Source organism: Passer domesticus, chromosome 6, assembly GCF_036417665.1.
Source record: "Passer domesticus isolate bPasDom1 chromosome 6, bPasDom1.hap1, whole genome shotgun sequence".
Classification (NCBI taxonomy): domain Eukaryota; kingdom Metazoa; phylum Chordata; class Aves; order Passeriformes; family Passeridae; genus Passer; species Passer domesticus.
The window spans coordinates 72,592,294-72,606,352 of record NC_087479.1 but is presented as its reverse complement, the minus strand read 5'-3'; the positions used below and the strand labels follow the sequence as shown (position 1 = coordinate 72,606,352).

At 51.2% G+C, this 14,059-nt stretch overlaps 1 protein-coding gene and 1 long non-coding RNA gene across 2 annotated transcripts in view; both read left to right on the top strand.

The window, feature by feature from the left end:
• The window catches only part of LOC135304013 (zinc finger and SCAN domain-containing protein 2-like), a 291,747-nt gene that overhangs the window by 265,163 nt on the left and 12,525 nt on the right, over positions 1-14,059 (top strand). The window lies entirely within an intron of this gene.
• Positions 8,524-11,575, top strand: LOC135304009 (uncharacterized). Its single transcript, XR_010365444.1, has 2 exons — positions 8,524-11,106; positions 11,319-11,575. It is a non-coding gene; the product is annotated as an uncharacterized LOC135304009 (long non-coding RNA).

Sequence of the window (14,059 nt, the reverse complement as noted above, 5' to 3'; positions counted from 1 at the left end):
GCTGGACAGCAGCCAGGCAGAAAGGGACCTGCAGGGACAGACGGACAGCAGGCTGGACATGAGGCAGCAGTGTGCCCAGGTGGCCAAGAAGGCCAATGGCTCCTGGCCTGGATCAGGAATGGTGTGGCCAGCAGGACCAGGGCAGGGATTCTTCCCCTGAACTCAGCACAGTCTGAGCAGCACCTCGAGTGCTGTGTCCAGTTCTGGGCACCCCAATTTAAGAAGGACATGGAGGGGGTTGGGGAATATCCAGAGAAGGGCAACAAGGCTGGTGAGGGGTCTGGAACACAAGTTCTCTGAGGAGGGGCTGAGGGAGCTGGGGTTGTTTATCCTGGAGAAGAGGAGGCTCAGGGAGACAAGCCAGTGTCAGGGCACAGGTTGAATTTGATGATCTCCAAGGACTTTTCCAGCCTTGCTGCTTCTGTGATTCTATGAAACCAGCCTTGGAGCAGTTGCACAATGAGCCCTGGGCCTCCTGTTCAGAAGCTGCAGCAGCCCAGGTCCCTCAGCTTCTCCCCCCAGTCCCAAAGCCCATCCTGTCAATCCTGCAGAGCCACTGCAGCTCCTCCTCATTGCCCAGAATAGGGAGCCCCACAGGCAGACACAGCAGCCCAGATGTGCCCCTCTGGCCTGAGGTGCCTCAGGCAAGGGAGCAGCACGAGGCACTGCAGGAGCCTGCAGACAATTGCTGCAGCACTTGGAGGATGATCCTGCATCTCAAGGGATATTTCCATGGTGCCAAGTCAGGAACTGGAATGGGGAGTGGGGCCAGAGAGGAAAGGGCAAACAGGGATGGGCTGTTTGCAGGGGAGGGAACAGGGCTGAGCAAGAGGAAGAAATATGGACCAAGGAAGAGTAAAGAAAGCAAAGGTGAAGCAAAGGAAATGCTCTGGGCAGTTTGGGGCTGGCTGTCAGGCAGCCCTGGCTCTGAGCAATAGCAGCTGCAGTGGGACAGGAAACTCCCAGCTGATGGGAACAAACTTTCTGGCTGACTGCAGAGGCCAGGACAAAGCTGAGTGCTTTCCCTGGTGTCCCCCAGCCCTTGCTGGCCCCAGGGGCTGATGGCATTTGTGCTCCCTCAGGTTCATGTCCTCACAGCAGCAGCATGGGGGTGCTCCTGCCTGCTCTGTGCAATGCAAACAGGGGCTCCTGAGCCAGTGCTGCTGTGTCTGTGCCTGCAAGGCTGCGGCACCTCTGTGAGCTGGGGGAGAGGCCAGGGCTGCAGAGGGGGGATGTTGTTGGCAGCTCCATGAGGACGCTCTGGGACGCTGCCCTGGGCTGTGCAGCGCACTGGGGATGGATCAGCCCCTGCTCTGCTGCTCCTTCCCGTCTCCCCCAGGGCCCTTGCAGAGCCCCAGCCATGCTGTTTGTCCCCAGCCTGCCCACGGCCAGCCTGGGGCTGCTCACCCTGGGGCTTTTCTGTGCTGAGCGTTCGCCTGGCCGTGTTCTTGAGAGAGCCTGGGCAAGGAGCCTGGAGCCCCCAGGGCTTGGCCTGAGGCGTCAGCGCTGCCCCAGCAGTGCCCATGGCCTGTCCCTGCTGCAGCCCCGGCACTGCCACCCCCAGGACTGTGCCCGGCCCCGAGAGCACTCAGGCCCTGCAGCAACACCAGGGCCACCAGGGCAGCGGGGCAGGGCCACGACAGCAGCACTGGCAACACCAAGTGCTGCTGCTGCTGCTGGGCACAGCTGCTGTGCCAGCACTGATCTGCCCCAGCTCTGTACACAGACATTGCTGCTGCAGCTCCAGAGAAGGCAGCAAAAGGGCATCTCTGCAGAAAACTCTGCTGGGAGATCCTTTAGTTCCTTTAAAGCCACTGAGAGTGCAGCCCCTTATTGACACAGTCTGTGGCCACAGGGATTGTGGAGAGAAACAAAATGAGTAATGGCACATAGAATGGCATTTCACTGTGGACAATATTAATAAAATGTTTAAACTAAAAAAAACCCCAATGAAAACAATAAGAAGCATCAAAAATGACATTTATTAAAAGTGATTTGCAAACACTGGCCAGGAGATTAATTTTCCTGAAAACATCCAGTCATCAGTCTTCTCACTTCAGCCTTTAGCTCCTGGTTCCTCAGGCTGTAGATGAGGGGGTTCAGGGCTGGAGGCACCACTGAGTACAGAACTGACAGGGACAGATCCACGGGTGGGAAGGACATGGATGGGGGCTTCAGATGAGCAAACATGCCAGTGCTGATAAAGAGGGAGACCACAGCCAGGTGAGGGAGGCATGTGGAAAAGGCTTTGTGCCGTCCCTGCTCAGAGGGGATCCTCTGCACAGCCCTGAAGAGCTGCACATAGGAGAAAACAATGAACACAAAAAACCAAATACTAAACAGGCACTGATTGCAATAAGCCCAAGTTCCCTGAAATAAGATTTGGAGCAGGAGAGCTTGAGGATTGCCGGGATTTCACAGAAGATATGGCCCAGGGTATTGCCATGGCACAGCAGCACGGAAAATGTATTGGCTGTGTGCATGAGAGCATTGAGAAAGGCACTGGCCCAGGCAGCTGCTGCCATGTGGGCACAAGCTCTGCTGCCCAGGAGGGTCCCGTAGTGCAGGGGTTTGCAGATGGACACGTAGTGGTCGTAGCACATGATGGTCAGGAGGGAAAGCTCTGAGCCAAGGAAGAAGAAATTCAGAAAAACCTGAGCAGCACATCCTGTGTAGGAGATGGTGCTGGTGTCCCAGAGGGAATTGTGCATGGCTTTGGGGACAGTGGTGCAGATGGAGCCCAGGTCGCTGAGGGCCAGGTTGAGCAGGAAGAAGAACATGGGCGTGTGGAGGTGGTGGCCGCAGGCTATGGCGCTGATGATGAGGCCGTTGCCCAGGAGGGCAGCCAGGGAGATGCCCAGCAAGAGGCAGAAGTGCAGGAGCTGCAGCTGCCGCGTTTCTGCCAATGCCAGCAGGAGGAAGTGGCTGATCGAGCTGCTGTTGGACATTTGCTGTGGCTGCACATGGGTACCTGTTCATGGAGAAAAGACAGTGACAAGTGAGGACAGGCTGCTTTGAGCCAAACCTGGGCCGTCCCCTGTGCCTGCCTCGCTGGGACTCACCCACCCTTGTCCCTGCTCTGGGAAAACCTTCCCCCAGGTCCCTGCCTGAGCTCCAGTTGAGCAGGCAGAGTGTGCCAGGAGCAGCCAGGCCTGTGCATGGGGGCTCTCAAGGAGCCATCCCTGCCCCACTGCTCATGGTTTTTGGCCATGTGTCCGAGGGACAAGGCTGGATATTCAGGATTTGGCAATGGAATCATTCCTGATGCAGAAAGGCTTGGTAGCATCTGCATTCCCAAGTCTAAAGGATGGCAGGAGTTGGTTTTAGGAATTGTTTTCCTACCCATGCATCATTCCTGGTTGTGTGAGGTCATAAATCCCCAGCATTTCTGATGCACTCAGAGTTTGCCACTGAGAGATGGGAGAGGCAAAGGATTCCCTGTGGCTGAGGGGAGGTGAGGGGCTGGATGGGCTTGTTCCCAGCTGCCCTGGCTTTGCACCTTTGGCTGCAATCAGAGCACAGACACACTCCCAGGTCAGCCTGGGATAAACCAGACCCTGCCCAGAGCAGAGGAATCCCTGAGTGTCTCACCCTCTCTAAAAGTCTCTGGGCAAGTTCTCCGCCCCCCCTTGTGCCAAGGACACTCACGGCTCTCTTGGCAAAGCCAGCAGCATTTCCTCAGCTCTGGCAGCTCTGCCCTTCCCCGTGGGAAATTCAAGGAACTGCCAGAGGCTCTGGCACAGATTTGCACCCAGGAGGGCAGCTCAGAGCTTGGAAGGGCACAGCAAGGAGATCCCCAGCTGTGCCCATGATGGGATCTCAGGGAGGGGGCTCAGCTCATGCCCCTTTCCCATGGACTGCTTTGCCCACAGCCCCACAGGTCCCAGGGAAGCTTGGACACCCCATTCCCATGGACACCCCTGCCAGGCAGGAATGCCAAGGGCAGTGCCTGACTCAGCTGCTGCAAATGCCAGAGCCTCCCTGAGAGCAGCAGATAACAGTGACAATATCAGGGCAGGGCAGAAACAAGAGAAGATGCTGTGGTGCTGTGCCTGAGAGGGCAGGGCAGAGACAGCCGGGCACGCAGGACAGTGTTCCCGTGCCCAGCTGTGCCCAGCACCTCCCACACACCAACAGTGCCCTCCTGCCCCAGCACTGCTCTCTTCAGCCCCCTCTCCTTGCCTGAGCATCTCCCTGGGCCTGGACATTCCCTCCTGAGAGGAGCCTTGTCCCTGCCAGCGCTCACAGAGCCCATCCCACCCTGTGTGCCCTGGCCCCGGCCCTACAGAAACCTGCCTGTGTGCAGGGCCCTGGCTGGGGCACGCTGTGTGTGCAGGTGGGCAAGGGCAGCTCAGGAGAGCCCTGCTGGGCCCTGCAGAGGTGATGCTGCTGCTGTCCAGAGCTGAGGAGTGGCTGAGGACCCTTTGGGAGGCTCCCAGCAGAGACTGACGACCCAAAGTTACAGTTCTAGGTCTCTGTAAATGTTCAAACATTCCTTTGATGATCCTGTATGTCTCATTCAACTCAGAATGTTCTGTGATTGTGGGATTACAATTCCTGTTCTGCCTCTCATTCCTCTGTTGGTCTCTAATTAAAAGAGGAAAAACCCCCTTGCAACAGTGTTGGAACAATAAAATAAAAACCAGACTTTTATTGGAAGCTTCCAGGTGTCCCAGTGGGGATGGGGCACACCTGGCCCTTGATTTCAACAATTTATTAAGGTTGAATAATTGGGATATTTAACAGGAACATCCAAAAGCAGATTGAGTTGCCCCAGTTACACACCCCTGGCTCAACCCATTGGAGTATGTCCCACTCTTTGCCCCACTCTTTCTTATGACTGCTCACATGCTGGTCAAAAACCAAAGCATTCTCCTTGTAGGTCCTCTTCCTGATAATAAGACTATACAGTATTTCAGGACTGTATTTAGACAGTCAGATTATTGTTCTAAAATCTAATAGAAAGGTTAGAAATGTACTAGAGTTAATTAAGGAGTATAAATATAGAAGTATATAATAGTAGTTTAATAGAGTTAATAAAGAGTTTAATAGATTTAAATAAGGATTATAGTTTTATAACTGTATAATAGTAATTTACAGATCTACGAATATATGAAGAAATGTATAAAATGTAAAAATCTTTTTGTCATCACCCCAAATTTCCCATCCTTTTCCAAGCAGGAAACTGAAAACACTCCCAGGAAAGCTCCTGATCTTTCCAGCAATGCCAGGCTTACCTTCTTTGGGAAGTTTCTTCCGGAGCTGTGCCCAGTTTGGTGTGGAGCTGGGAGCAGCCCTGCCCCACCCAGACCCTCACAGCAGCAGCACCTGCCCTGCTCAGGGTGGCTCCTTCCCCCCACAGCTTCTCCCCAGCGCTGGGAGCAGCTCCCCGGGCCGGCTGAGAGCTGTCCCTGGCAGGCAGCAGAGTCCCTGCCCCAGCACAGTGCCGTGGGCTGCAGGAGCCTGCTCTGCAGGACATCCCTGGGCACCCCTGGCTGCACCCGCGGCTGCTCAGCCCTGCAGCAGAGCCTGGCAACAGGAGCTGCCCTGGGCTGTGCCTCGGCTGGGGCAGCAGGGAAAGCCAGCCCTGCCCTGGGGCCACATCCCTGCCCTGGAGCAACTCTGATAGTGCTCCTGAAAGGTCCTAAAAGCTGTGGGATGCGCCAGCTCCAGGGGATCCCTGCAGGAGCTGCAGCTTCTCTTCCACAGCCAGAGAATTACTGTTTCAAACCTGGGATGATTTCTGCTCTAGTGAGCTCTGAGCGAGCTCTGCTCTTTGCTCCCAAGCCCAGGCTGAGTTTAACCCCTCTGTGCCTCTGGGCTGTGCCCGGGCTGGCTGCAGGCAGTGCCCCAGCCCTGCTGGGCTGGCAGAAGAGCTGCTCATCAAGACAAATGTGCATTTGAAGCTCTTCTTGATTAACAGGAGCTGCCTCTGGGCCAGGAGCCCAGCCCAGCTCAGCAGCACAGACACAGCACAAGAACTTCAATGACCCTCTGGGGCTTTGTGCTCAGGCCCTGAACATCAGTCCGTGAGAGGCAGCTGAAGAAACCTCTCCAGAACTCCAAGTCAGAATCCAACTCCAAAGTTTCTTGGGCTTTTAATGGGTCCCACTGAGGGACACGACTGAGAAAGTGTTCCCAGGCCCCAGGCAGAGCAGAGAACTGGAGGCAGTGATGACAGGTGGGGACAAAGAGAAGCCAAGTCTTGGTGGCCTGGGGCACAGCAGCAGGGTCTGTGCCAGCAAGGGCTGGGAGGAGACACCTTGTCCTGAGGCCCTGGGGCCTCCTGGCACAGCCCCAGCCAGGCTGGGCACTGTCAGCCCCTTGTCCTGCCCTCAGCATCCCCCCCTAGCCCACATCCCAGTGGCCTCAAGGATCTGCTGGAAGGAGTCCCTGGGGAGCCTTGCTCAGCAATGGCCCTGGGGACTCCTGAATGCTTCCAGGGACTGCAGGTTTTTCCAAGGACTTTGGGTTTTGCTTTTGCCTTGGAGTCTCTGAGAGGTTTGTGCAATCATGGCCTCCAATTATCTGCTGTAATTAGTCCCTGGGGAGGCTTTGTCAGTAACAACACTCAGTGGGGCTCATTAATGCTTCAAGGTTCTTCAGTTATTTGAAGGTACTTGATGTTTCCCTTTTGGTACAGAGTCTGGGAGAGGTTTGTGCAATCATGGCCCCAATTATCTGCTTTAAGGAGTCCCTTGAGAGCTTTCATTAACACTCAATGGGGCTCATTAATGCTTTGAGATACTCAAAGTTTGTTAAGGTACTTTGGATTTTCCTTTCCACACTGAATCTCTGAAAGGGTTTTGTGCCATCCTGACCCCCTAGTTCTCTCCTCCAAGGAGTCCATGAGGAGCCTGTGTTGGGGATGGACCTCAGTGGGACCCATTCATACTTTGCGACACTTTGGGGTTTTCTTCTGACTTGGACTCCTGGAAAGCTTTGTGCAATCTCCTCTCATGCCCTGAGCTTCAGGGGCTCCACTCAAATGCACCATGGGGCTCACTAGGATCAAAGAGTCCTGACAGACCATGGCTCTACCTTGATTTCCCTCTGCTCTGGGCAATTCATCAGGAAGATTTCTGTAGTGGTTTTGTTTCACCTGTTTGACATTTCTTGGAGGAAGGATTAATTAGTGTGGTGTGTTCAGTTTTGCCTAATTTCCAGTGAACTCACTAGTATATTCTTACTCATTTCCTGCTGGGAGATAGGATTAAGAGAAAGGCAAAGTAGGCTCAAAACTTCAGAAGGGTATGAAGATAAGTTTATTAATAATAACTGGAAGATAGAGAATTAAGAATCAGGAAAAAGCTTTCAGAACACTTCTCTTCCTACAACCTATTCTTCCTTACTGACAACGTAAAGAGACAAAACATAAACATTCCTGTTTGTTTGCCACCTCTAGAATAGTCTTTGTTCAGTTCACTTAGGGAGAGGATTCTCTCTTTCATGCTATGGAGACGTCTCCATAAGAAAATATTTCTCTCATGGCTCTCAATTTCCAGGAATAGAAGCTGCCCAGAATAACATGAAGTCCTTCCTATTTTTTCACAGCCTTCCCACAGCTGTGTTTATGGGCTATGCTGGCTTATGGGACGACATTAGTTTAAAAACAAGCCGTTTAAAAGCAAAAGTTCTCTTCATCCATTCTTGAAATAATTTTCATCTCTGAAATCTTCTTCTCTCCCTGAGGGCACAAGGTCTCATCAGTCTTGCCAGTTTCAATGTTCAAACTTCTCGTGGGGTCATAGCTACTTCAACATTTGCTTACTGTAGCATGGAGGCCTTTGCTGAAGAAGTCATCCCCCCATATTTTTCAGTGAATTATAGGGCAAAAGAGAGTCTTCTGTATCAATTACATCCTTCTCCATAGCTTTACAAGAGGATTTCAGCCCCAAGATCAAGGCATTTCCTCATCCCTCCTATTTGGGACTCAACTTCCTCCTCACTGATCTCGGTTGCTCCTCTGTGTGCCCGCACTTTGTCCTTTTCTCTCACTCGAGGGAGGATGGAAGCACTGAAAGAGTTAATATCTCTCCCGAGGCCTGCAGATGGTTCCGTGACCCCGGCCGGGCTGGGTCCTTACGGCCGGAGCTGTTTTACCATGGAGGTTTCTGCAGCGGCTGCGCTAGGGCTGTGTCAGGATGGGCCGCGCTGGGGGAGGGCCAGGATCTCAGCAGCCAGGCCAGAGCACAGCAGCAGCACGGCCGGGGCCCATGGCTTCTCCTCCCCCTGCCCGGGGCTTGCGGGTGAACCCCAAGGGTGGCAGAATCTTGGTCGAGCCGGCCCGGCCCAGGGCTGCTCCTGGGGCCCGGCAGATCCTGGCTGGGCCCGGGCTGGTCGGGGGGCAGGGCTTGGTAGCGCCCAGGTGTTGGCAACCGCAGCCATGGCCTGGCCCGGCCTCGGCCCCGCGGCCTCCCCTGCCCTGCCCGGCAGCCGATGGGGCCTGGGGGGCTCCCAGGGAAGGGGCCCAGCCCCACGGCAGGAGCTGCCCGGCCCGGCCTGGCTGAGACGGGGGCTGGGCCAGCCTTGTTACCTCCTTGCTGGCCAGAAGGGAAAGAGACCCTCTGTGGCTTTCTTGTCTTTAACATGTGTCTTCACAGAGGCATGTACACTTTCCTTAGTGGTTAAACAGACTGTCAATTCTCAAAGCTAATTACTGATTGGTTTTTTTGTCAGACACCAACAAAATTGCTAGCAGCTTCTCTATAGAACATCACTTCCATGATGCAAAACCCCCATAACAGCACAGAGCACAGAGCTCCTTTTTCCATATGTAGTAGTCATGAGCCGTAGGCCTCAAAACCCATCCTTGGGAGATCTCTGGGCCCTGTCCAAAGTGTGTCCAAATGAAAATATTCAACTCATAGTCTAAGAAAATCAGCAGAGGACAGTGCCATCCTGACGTGCCTGTCCTGGCTACTTTTGTCTGGGAGCAATCCAGGGGTATACAGAATTTGGGAGGCCAAATTCTAATTTTGGTCATGGCCCCTGGATATGAAAGCCAGTTCTTTTCCACAGGAATGAAGGAACAGAGCCCCAGTGTTTCAGGGGCAGATGAGAGGTAACCACCAGAGGCCAAGGCCAGCCAGAGGTGCCAGGTTTTATTCGGAGAGATACCCCTCCAGGAGCTGATGAGAGGCAGCCCTTGACATCCCAAGATCAGCCAGACCTGTCAGGTGGCCCCTGGGAGGCCAAGCCAACCAGACCTGTTCCATGTTCCCTGGGTTCCATCAGGCCCCACAGAGTCATAATGGTCTCTGGGGTCCATGAAGCCCCGCTGTGTCACCATGGCCCCTTGGTTCCATGGGCTCCAGTGGTGCCACAATGCTCCCCTTGGTTTCATGAGGTCCCCACAGTGTCCCAGGGATCTCCATGGCAAGGAAAGAACCAAGCCCCAGTGATGCAGGGACAGTCACCAGAGGCCAAGGCCAGCCAGACTTGACAGTACTGGTAGATTTTGCCTGGGAGCAATTCTTGGATATGCAGACTTTTAGAGGTGGAATCCCAATTTCACGCATGGACACCAGAGGAGAAGGATGGTCCTGTTCCATAGGAAGGAAAGCACGGAGCACCGGGGTTTGACAGGCAGATGAAAGGCAGCCATCAGAGGCCTAGGACAGACAGACCTCTCTGTCCTGGTAGCTTTTGTCTGACAGCAACCCTTGGATATAGGGGATTTTGGAGGTGGAATCCCAATTTTAGCCATTTCTGCATAGATAAGAAGGACAGTTCTTTTCCATAGGAAGGAAAGCACAAAACCCAAGGGTTTCAAAGGCAGAAGAGGAGAGAGGTGGCTCCTGGGTGGCCAAGACAGCCAGACCTGTTTGTCCTGGCAGCTTTCATCATGGAGGAATCCTTGGATATATGGAATTTGGTAGGAAGAATCTCAGTTTTGTCCACGGGCATCTTGAGAAGAAGGATGGTTCTTTTCCATTGGAAGGAAAGCCCAACACACAGTGTTTGGAAAGCAGATGAGATGCAGCCTCCAAGAGGCCAAGGGCAGCCAGACCTGTCTGTCCTGGCATCTTTCATTGGGGGGAAATCCTTGGATGTATTGTGTTCTTGAGATGGAATCCCAGATTTGACCATGGGACCCTGGTCAAGATGGATGGGTTTTTTTGTATTGGAAAGAAAAGTGCAAAGTCCAGGTGTTCTGGAAGATGATGAGAGTTGGCCACCATTAAGACAAGCCAGCCAAACCTCTCTCTGCTGGCACCTTTTGTCTAGGGGCTTTCCTTGGTCACAGGGCATTTTGGAGGTGGAATGTCAATTTTGGCCATGGGCACCTGGACAGCAAGAAGAGTTCTTTTCATTAGGAAGGAAAGCACAGAGCCTCAGTGTTTCAGAGGCAGATGAGTACCAGCCCTCAGGAAGCCAAGGCCAGCCAGACTTGTCACTCCTGGCAGCTTTTGTCTGGGAGTTATCTTTGGATATAGGGAATGCTGGAGACAGATGCCCAATTTTAGTCATGGGTGCCTAGTCCAGATGGATGTTTTTTTTCCCATAAGAAAGAAAAGCACATGGTCCCAGTGTTTCAAAGGCAGATGACAGGTGGCCCCTGGACGGCCAAGGCAGCCACAGCTGTCACTCCTGGCAGATTTCATCTGGAAACAACCTTTGCATATAAGGAAATTTGGAGGAGGAATCCCAATTTTGACATGGGCCCCTGGAGGACAAGGACAGTTCTCTCCCATAGGAAGGAAAGCCCAGAGCCCCAGTGCTTCAAGGGCAGATGAGAAGCAGCCCTTGACACGCCAAGGTCAGCTGGACCTGTCAGGTGATCCCCAGGAGGCCCAGCCAGCCAGACCTGTTCCCTGTTCCCTTGGTTTTGTGAGACCCCACAGTGTCCCAATGGTCTCCTTGGTTCCATGAGGCCCTGGAGTGTCCTTTGTGCTCCCACAAAGCCCTGATCTGTCACCATGACCCCTCGGCTCCATGTGCCCTCACTGTGTCACAATGGCTCCTCTGTGACACTGGGGGCTCCACAAGGTCACCATGGACCCTTGGGGCTTGGGGCCCCTGAGTTTCACAATGGAGACAGTCCTGGATTGCCAAGCAGATTGTATTCTCTTTGCCATCTGTATGGCAGTTGTCTTCTGTTAAGTGGGAAGTTTTCCTTATCTCTTCCACACCCACTCCTTCCTCAGGGCAGACATCTGCTGATAACAGGCTATTGAATGTCACTGCATGACTGATAAGAACTACAGCATCCCCTTGGGAGATGCTCCGTCCAGAGGGGAGAGCCAAGCATTCCTACCAGATATAATCTTGAGTTTCTGGAACACTAGCATGGCTTTCTCCACTGGATTTCCCAGAGGAACAGCAGCTGCCTCTTCCACTGGATTTTCAGAGGAAGACTACACCTTTCTACAGGATCCCTGCTCCAACAGAACCGCACCTGACACTCCAGGAGGACTGCAGCCACCATTCCAATTGGACTGCTACCAACACCCTGTGCAACAGGGTGTCAGGTTGTGTTCTGATTCTGTCAGTGTTGTCTTGCTTTACTGCATTGTTTATTTTATCTTTTTATTTGTTTCCCTAATAAAGAACTGTTATTCCTGCTCCCATATTTTTGTCTGAGAGCCCCTTAATTTCAAATTTATAACAATTCAGAGGCAGGGGGTTTACATTTTACATTTTAGGACACACTCCTGCCTTCCTTAGAAGACACGTGTCTTTTCAAACTGACACAGGAAGTGACATCAATCTCTGCTTAATAACTGGTTCTGCTTTAATACAGTTACTTTGCAATCACTTCCTAGTACATGATACAATATGATATGATATGTGATATGATATGATATGATATGATATGATATGATATGATATGATATATAATATGTTACAGATGTTATACTTAGGAGCAAATTTTTCTGATTAAGATAATATTGTGTAATCATTACCATAATCAATAATATATATTTATAGAAATATCTCTGGTTTGCCATCATTAATCCTGTAGGACAAATTCTACAAAGGTTTCGTTCCACCTTTATAATTCTTTACATACAAAATCTTGAAAAGTCTCGGGCTGGGATTGAAACCAGCTGCTCCAAGGCTCCTCTCACAAGAAGGAGTTTAGAAAGCTTGGAGGTCCTTGCAGGTGTTTGGGGATCTGTGGGGGCTATTTGGGGTACAATTAACTGCCTAATTAACAGAAGGTAACTGCCCTACCTGTGACAGATGGCAAATACAATACACACATTATCTCTCAATCCAGAACAACAGGATTTCAAATTAATGGAATTTAACTTAACATTGCTCAAATCTAACAATAATGAAGTTTAACTTTGCTTAATCTTGTCAATCCTGAATTTACATTAAATTAAACATCACAGAATTAAAAAAATAATATTCTTAAAAGTTATAGATTCAGCAAAATTTAACTTATTCTCATGCATTTAATGGAAATAAGGCACTGAAAAGTTGAACAATCTGTGACTGAAATAACAGCATGAAGGATTTACTGGAGGGATTCAAAGAATGTAATAAGTGTGACATGATTTTATGTAAATTAGTTTTGAGAGAAGCCCATGGTAGCTGTTATGAAATGAGCGCAATGGGCCAGTCGGGTCAATTATATAGCCAATTTATTAATACAGAAAAGAGAAAGCAAATCGCAGCGCTGGGCGGCGGGGGAGTCCTCGCTCCATCAACTGCCGCGCCGAAAGCTGTCCCGTTCCCCTTTTTGTACCCCCCGCTCTCTTAGCCCCATCGCATTTCCGGTGCTTCTCCGCGCATGTTCGCTCGGTTGTTAGAGGGTCTCCTTCTGCCTCCTGGTGGTCGTCGAATAGGGCCTCTGGTACTTTTCCTCGGCGCCCCCCCTCTCTGGGAACCTGGGACTGGGAACAACTTGTATTTTGATTAGCTCAGCAATGTTTAGTCTCATATCGCATGCTAGTTGACAGTTACTTATTTACATTATGTTTCCTCCTGTTTTTAGTGAACAAGAAGGTCACATTCCCATCACAACCTTATGCTTTCTCCTGTTTTTAGTGAACAAAAAGGTCATATTCCCATCACAACCCCCCCTTTTTTTTCTATGTCACTCTTTTTGTTCACTGAATCTGGCAAGCTCCTTTCTGCTGAGCTCTAAGTAGTCCTCTGTGTTCCCATCGCTCAGAGGTTCATACCTCGCCTTAATGAGCATGAGGTGGGCGGCTTCCAATCTTCCCTTTACTACATTAATTAATTTATTAAATATGCAAGGCCCGAAAGTGATTGTTAGGATAAACAATATGAGAGGTCCCGCTATAGTGGACAGGAGTGTGGTGAGCCAAGGGGAGTGGTTGAACCATGATTCGTACCAGTTTTGTTGTGCTTCCCTTTCCCTTTTTCGCTTTTCCAATTGTTTTCTGAGCTCGGCCATGGTATCTATCACTATCCCAGTGTGGTCTGCATATGTGCAACATTCCTCTCGTAATGCTACGCACAACCCTCCTTGTTGTAGAAACAGTATATCCAATCCCCGTCTGTTCTGGAGTACAACTTCTGATAAAGATCTTACTGATTTGACTAGTCCGTCTATTGCTTTTTCGATTCTACTTAGATCTTCATCTACTGAGGCTCTCAAGTCTTTCATACCCCTTTGGTGATTTATTAGGGCAGTTGCCCCTGTTCCTACTCCTGCTCCTCCTAAGCCCAATAGGACGGCTACTGTAAGAGCTGTGGCTGTAAAGGGCTCTCGTTTCACTAAATGATGTTCAGGAGTGATCTGATGTTCATATATATATTCCTTTGGATGGTATATAATTCGGGGAACTATCACAACCTGTATGCAATATTCGAATGTCTCATTGAAATGAGGTATAGATATACATGGAGTCACTCCCAGTGTATTGCATACCCATTTGGTGTTTACTGCAGGGAGAAGCCACTTAGCCGATTTTTCAGACTTGACGGTTGTCATATCTATTTCACACAGATGTTTTTTGTCTGGTGGAATCCTTCCTACGCACCTCCCTTTCCCTGTTACCTGAACTATTGATATCCCTGGGGTTCTGTCCTGGCCTCTCTTCCAAAGGCACTCTCGTGGATTGGTTCCGTTAATCCT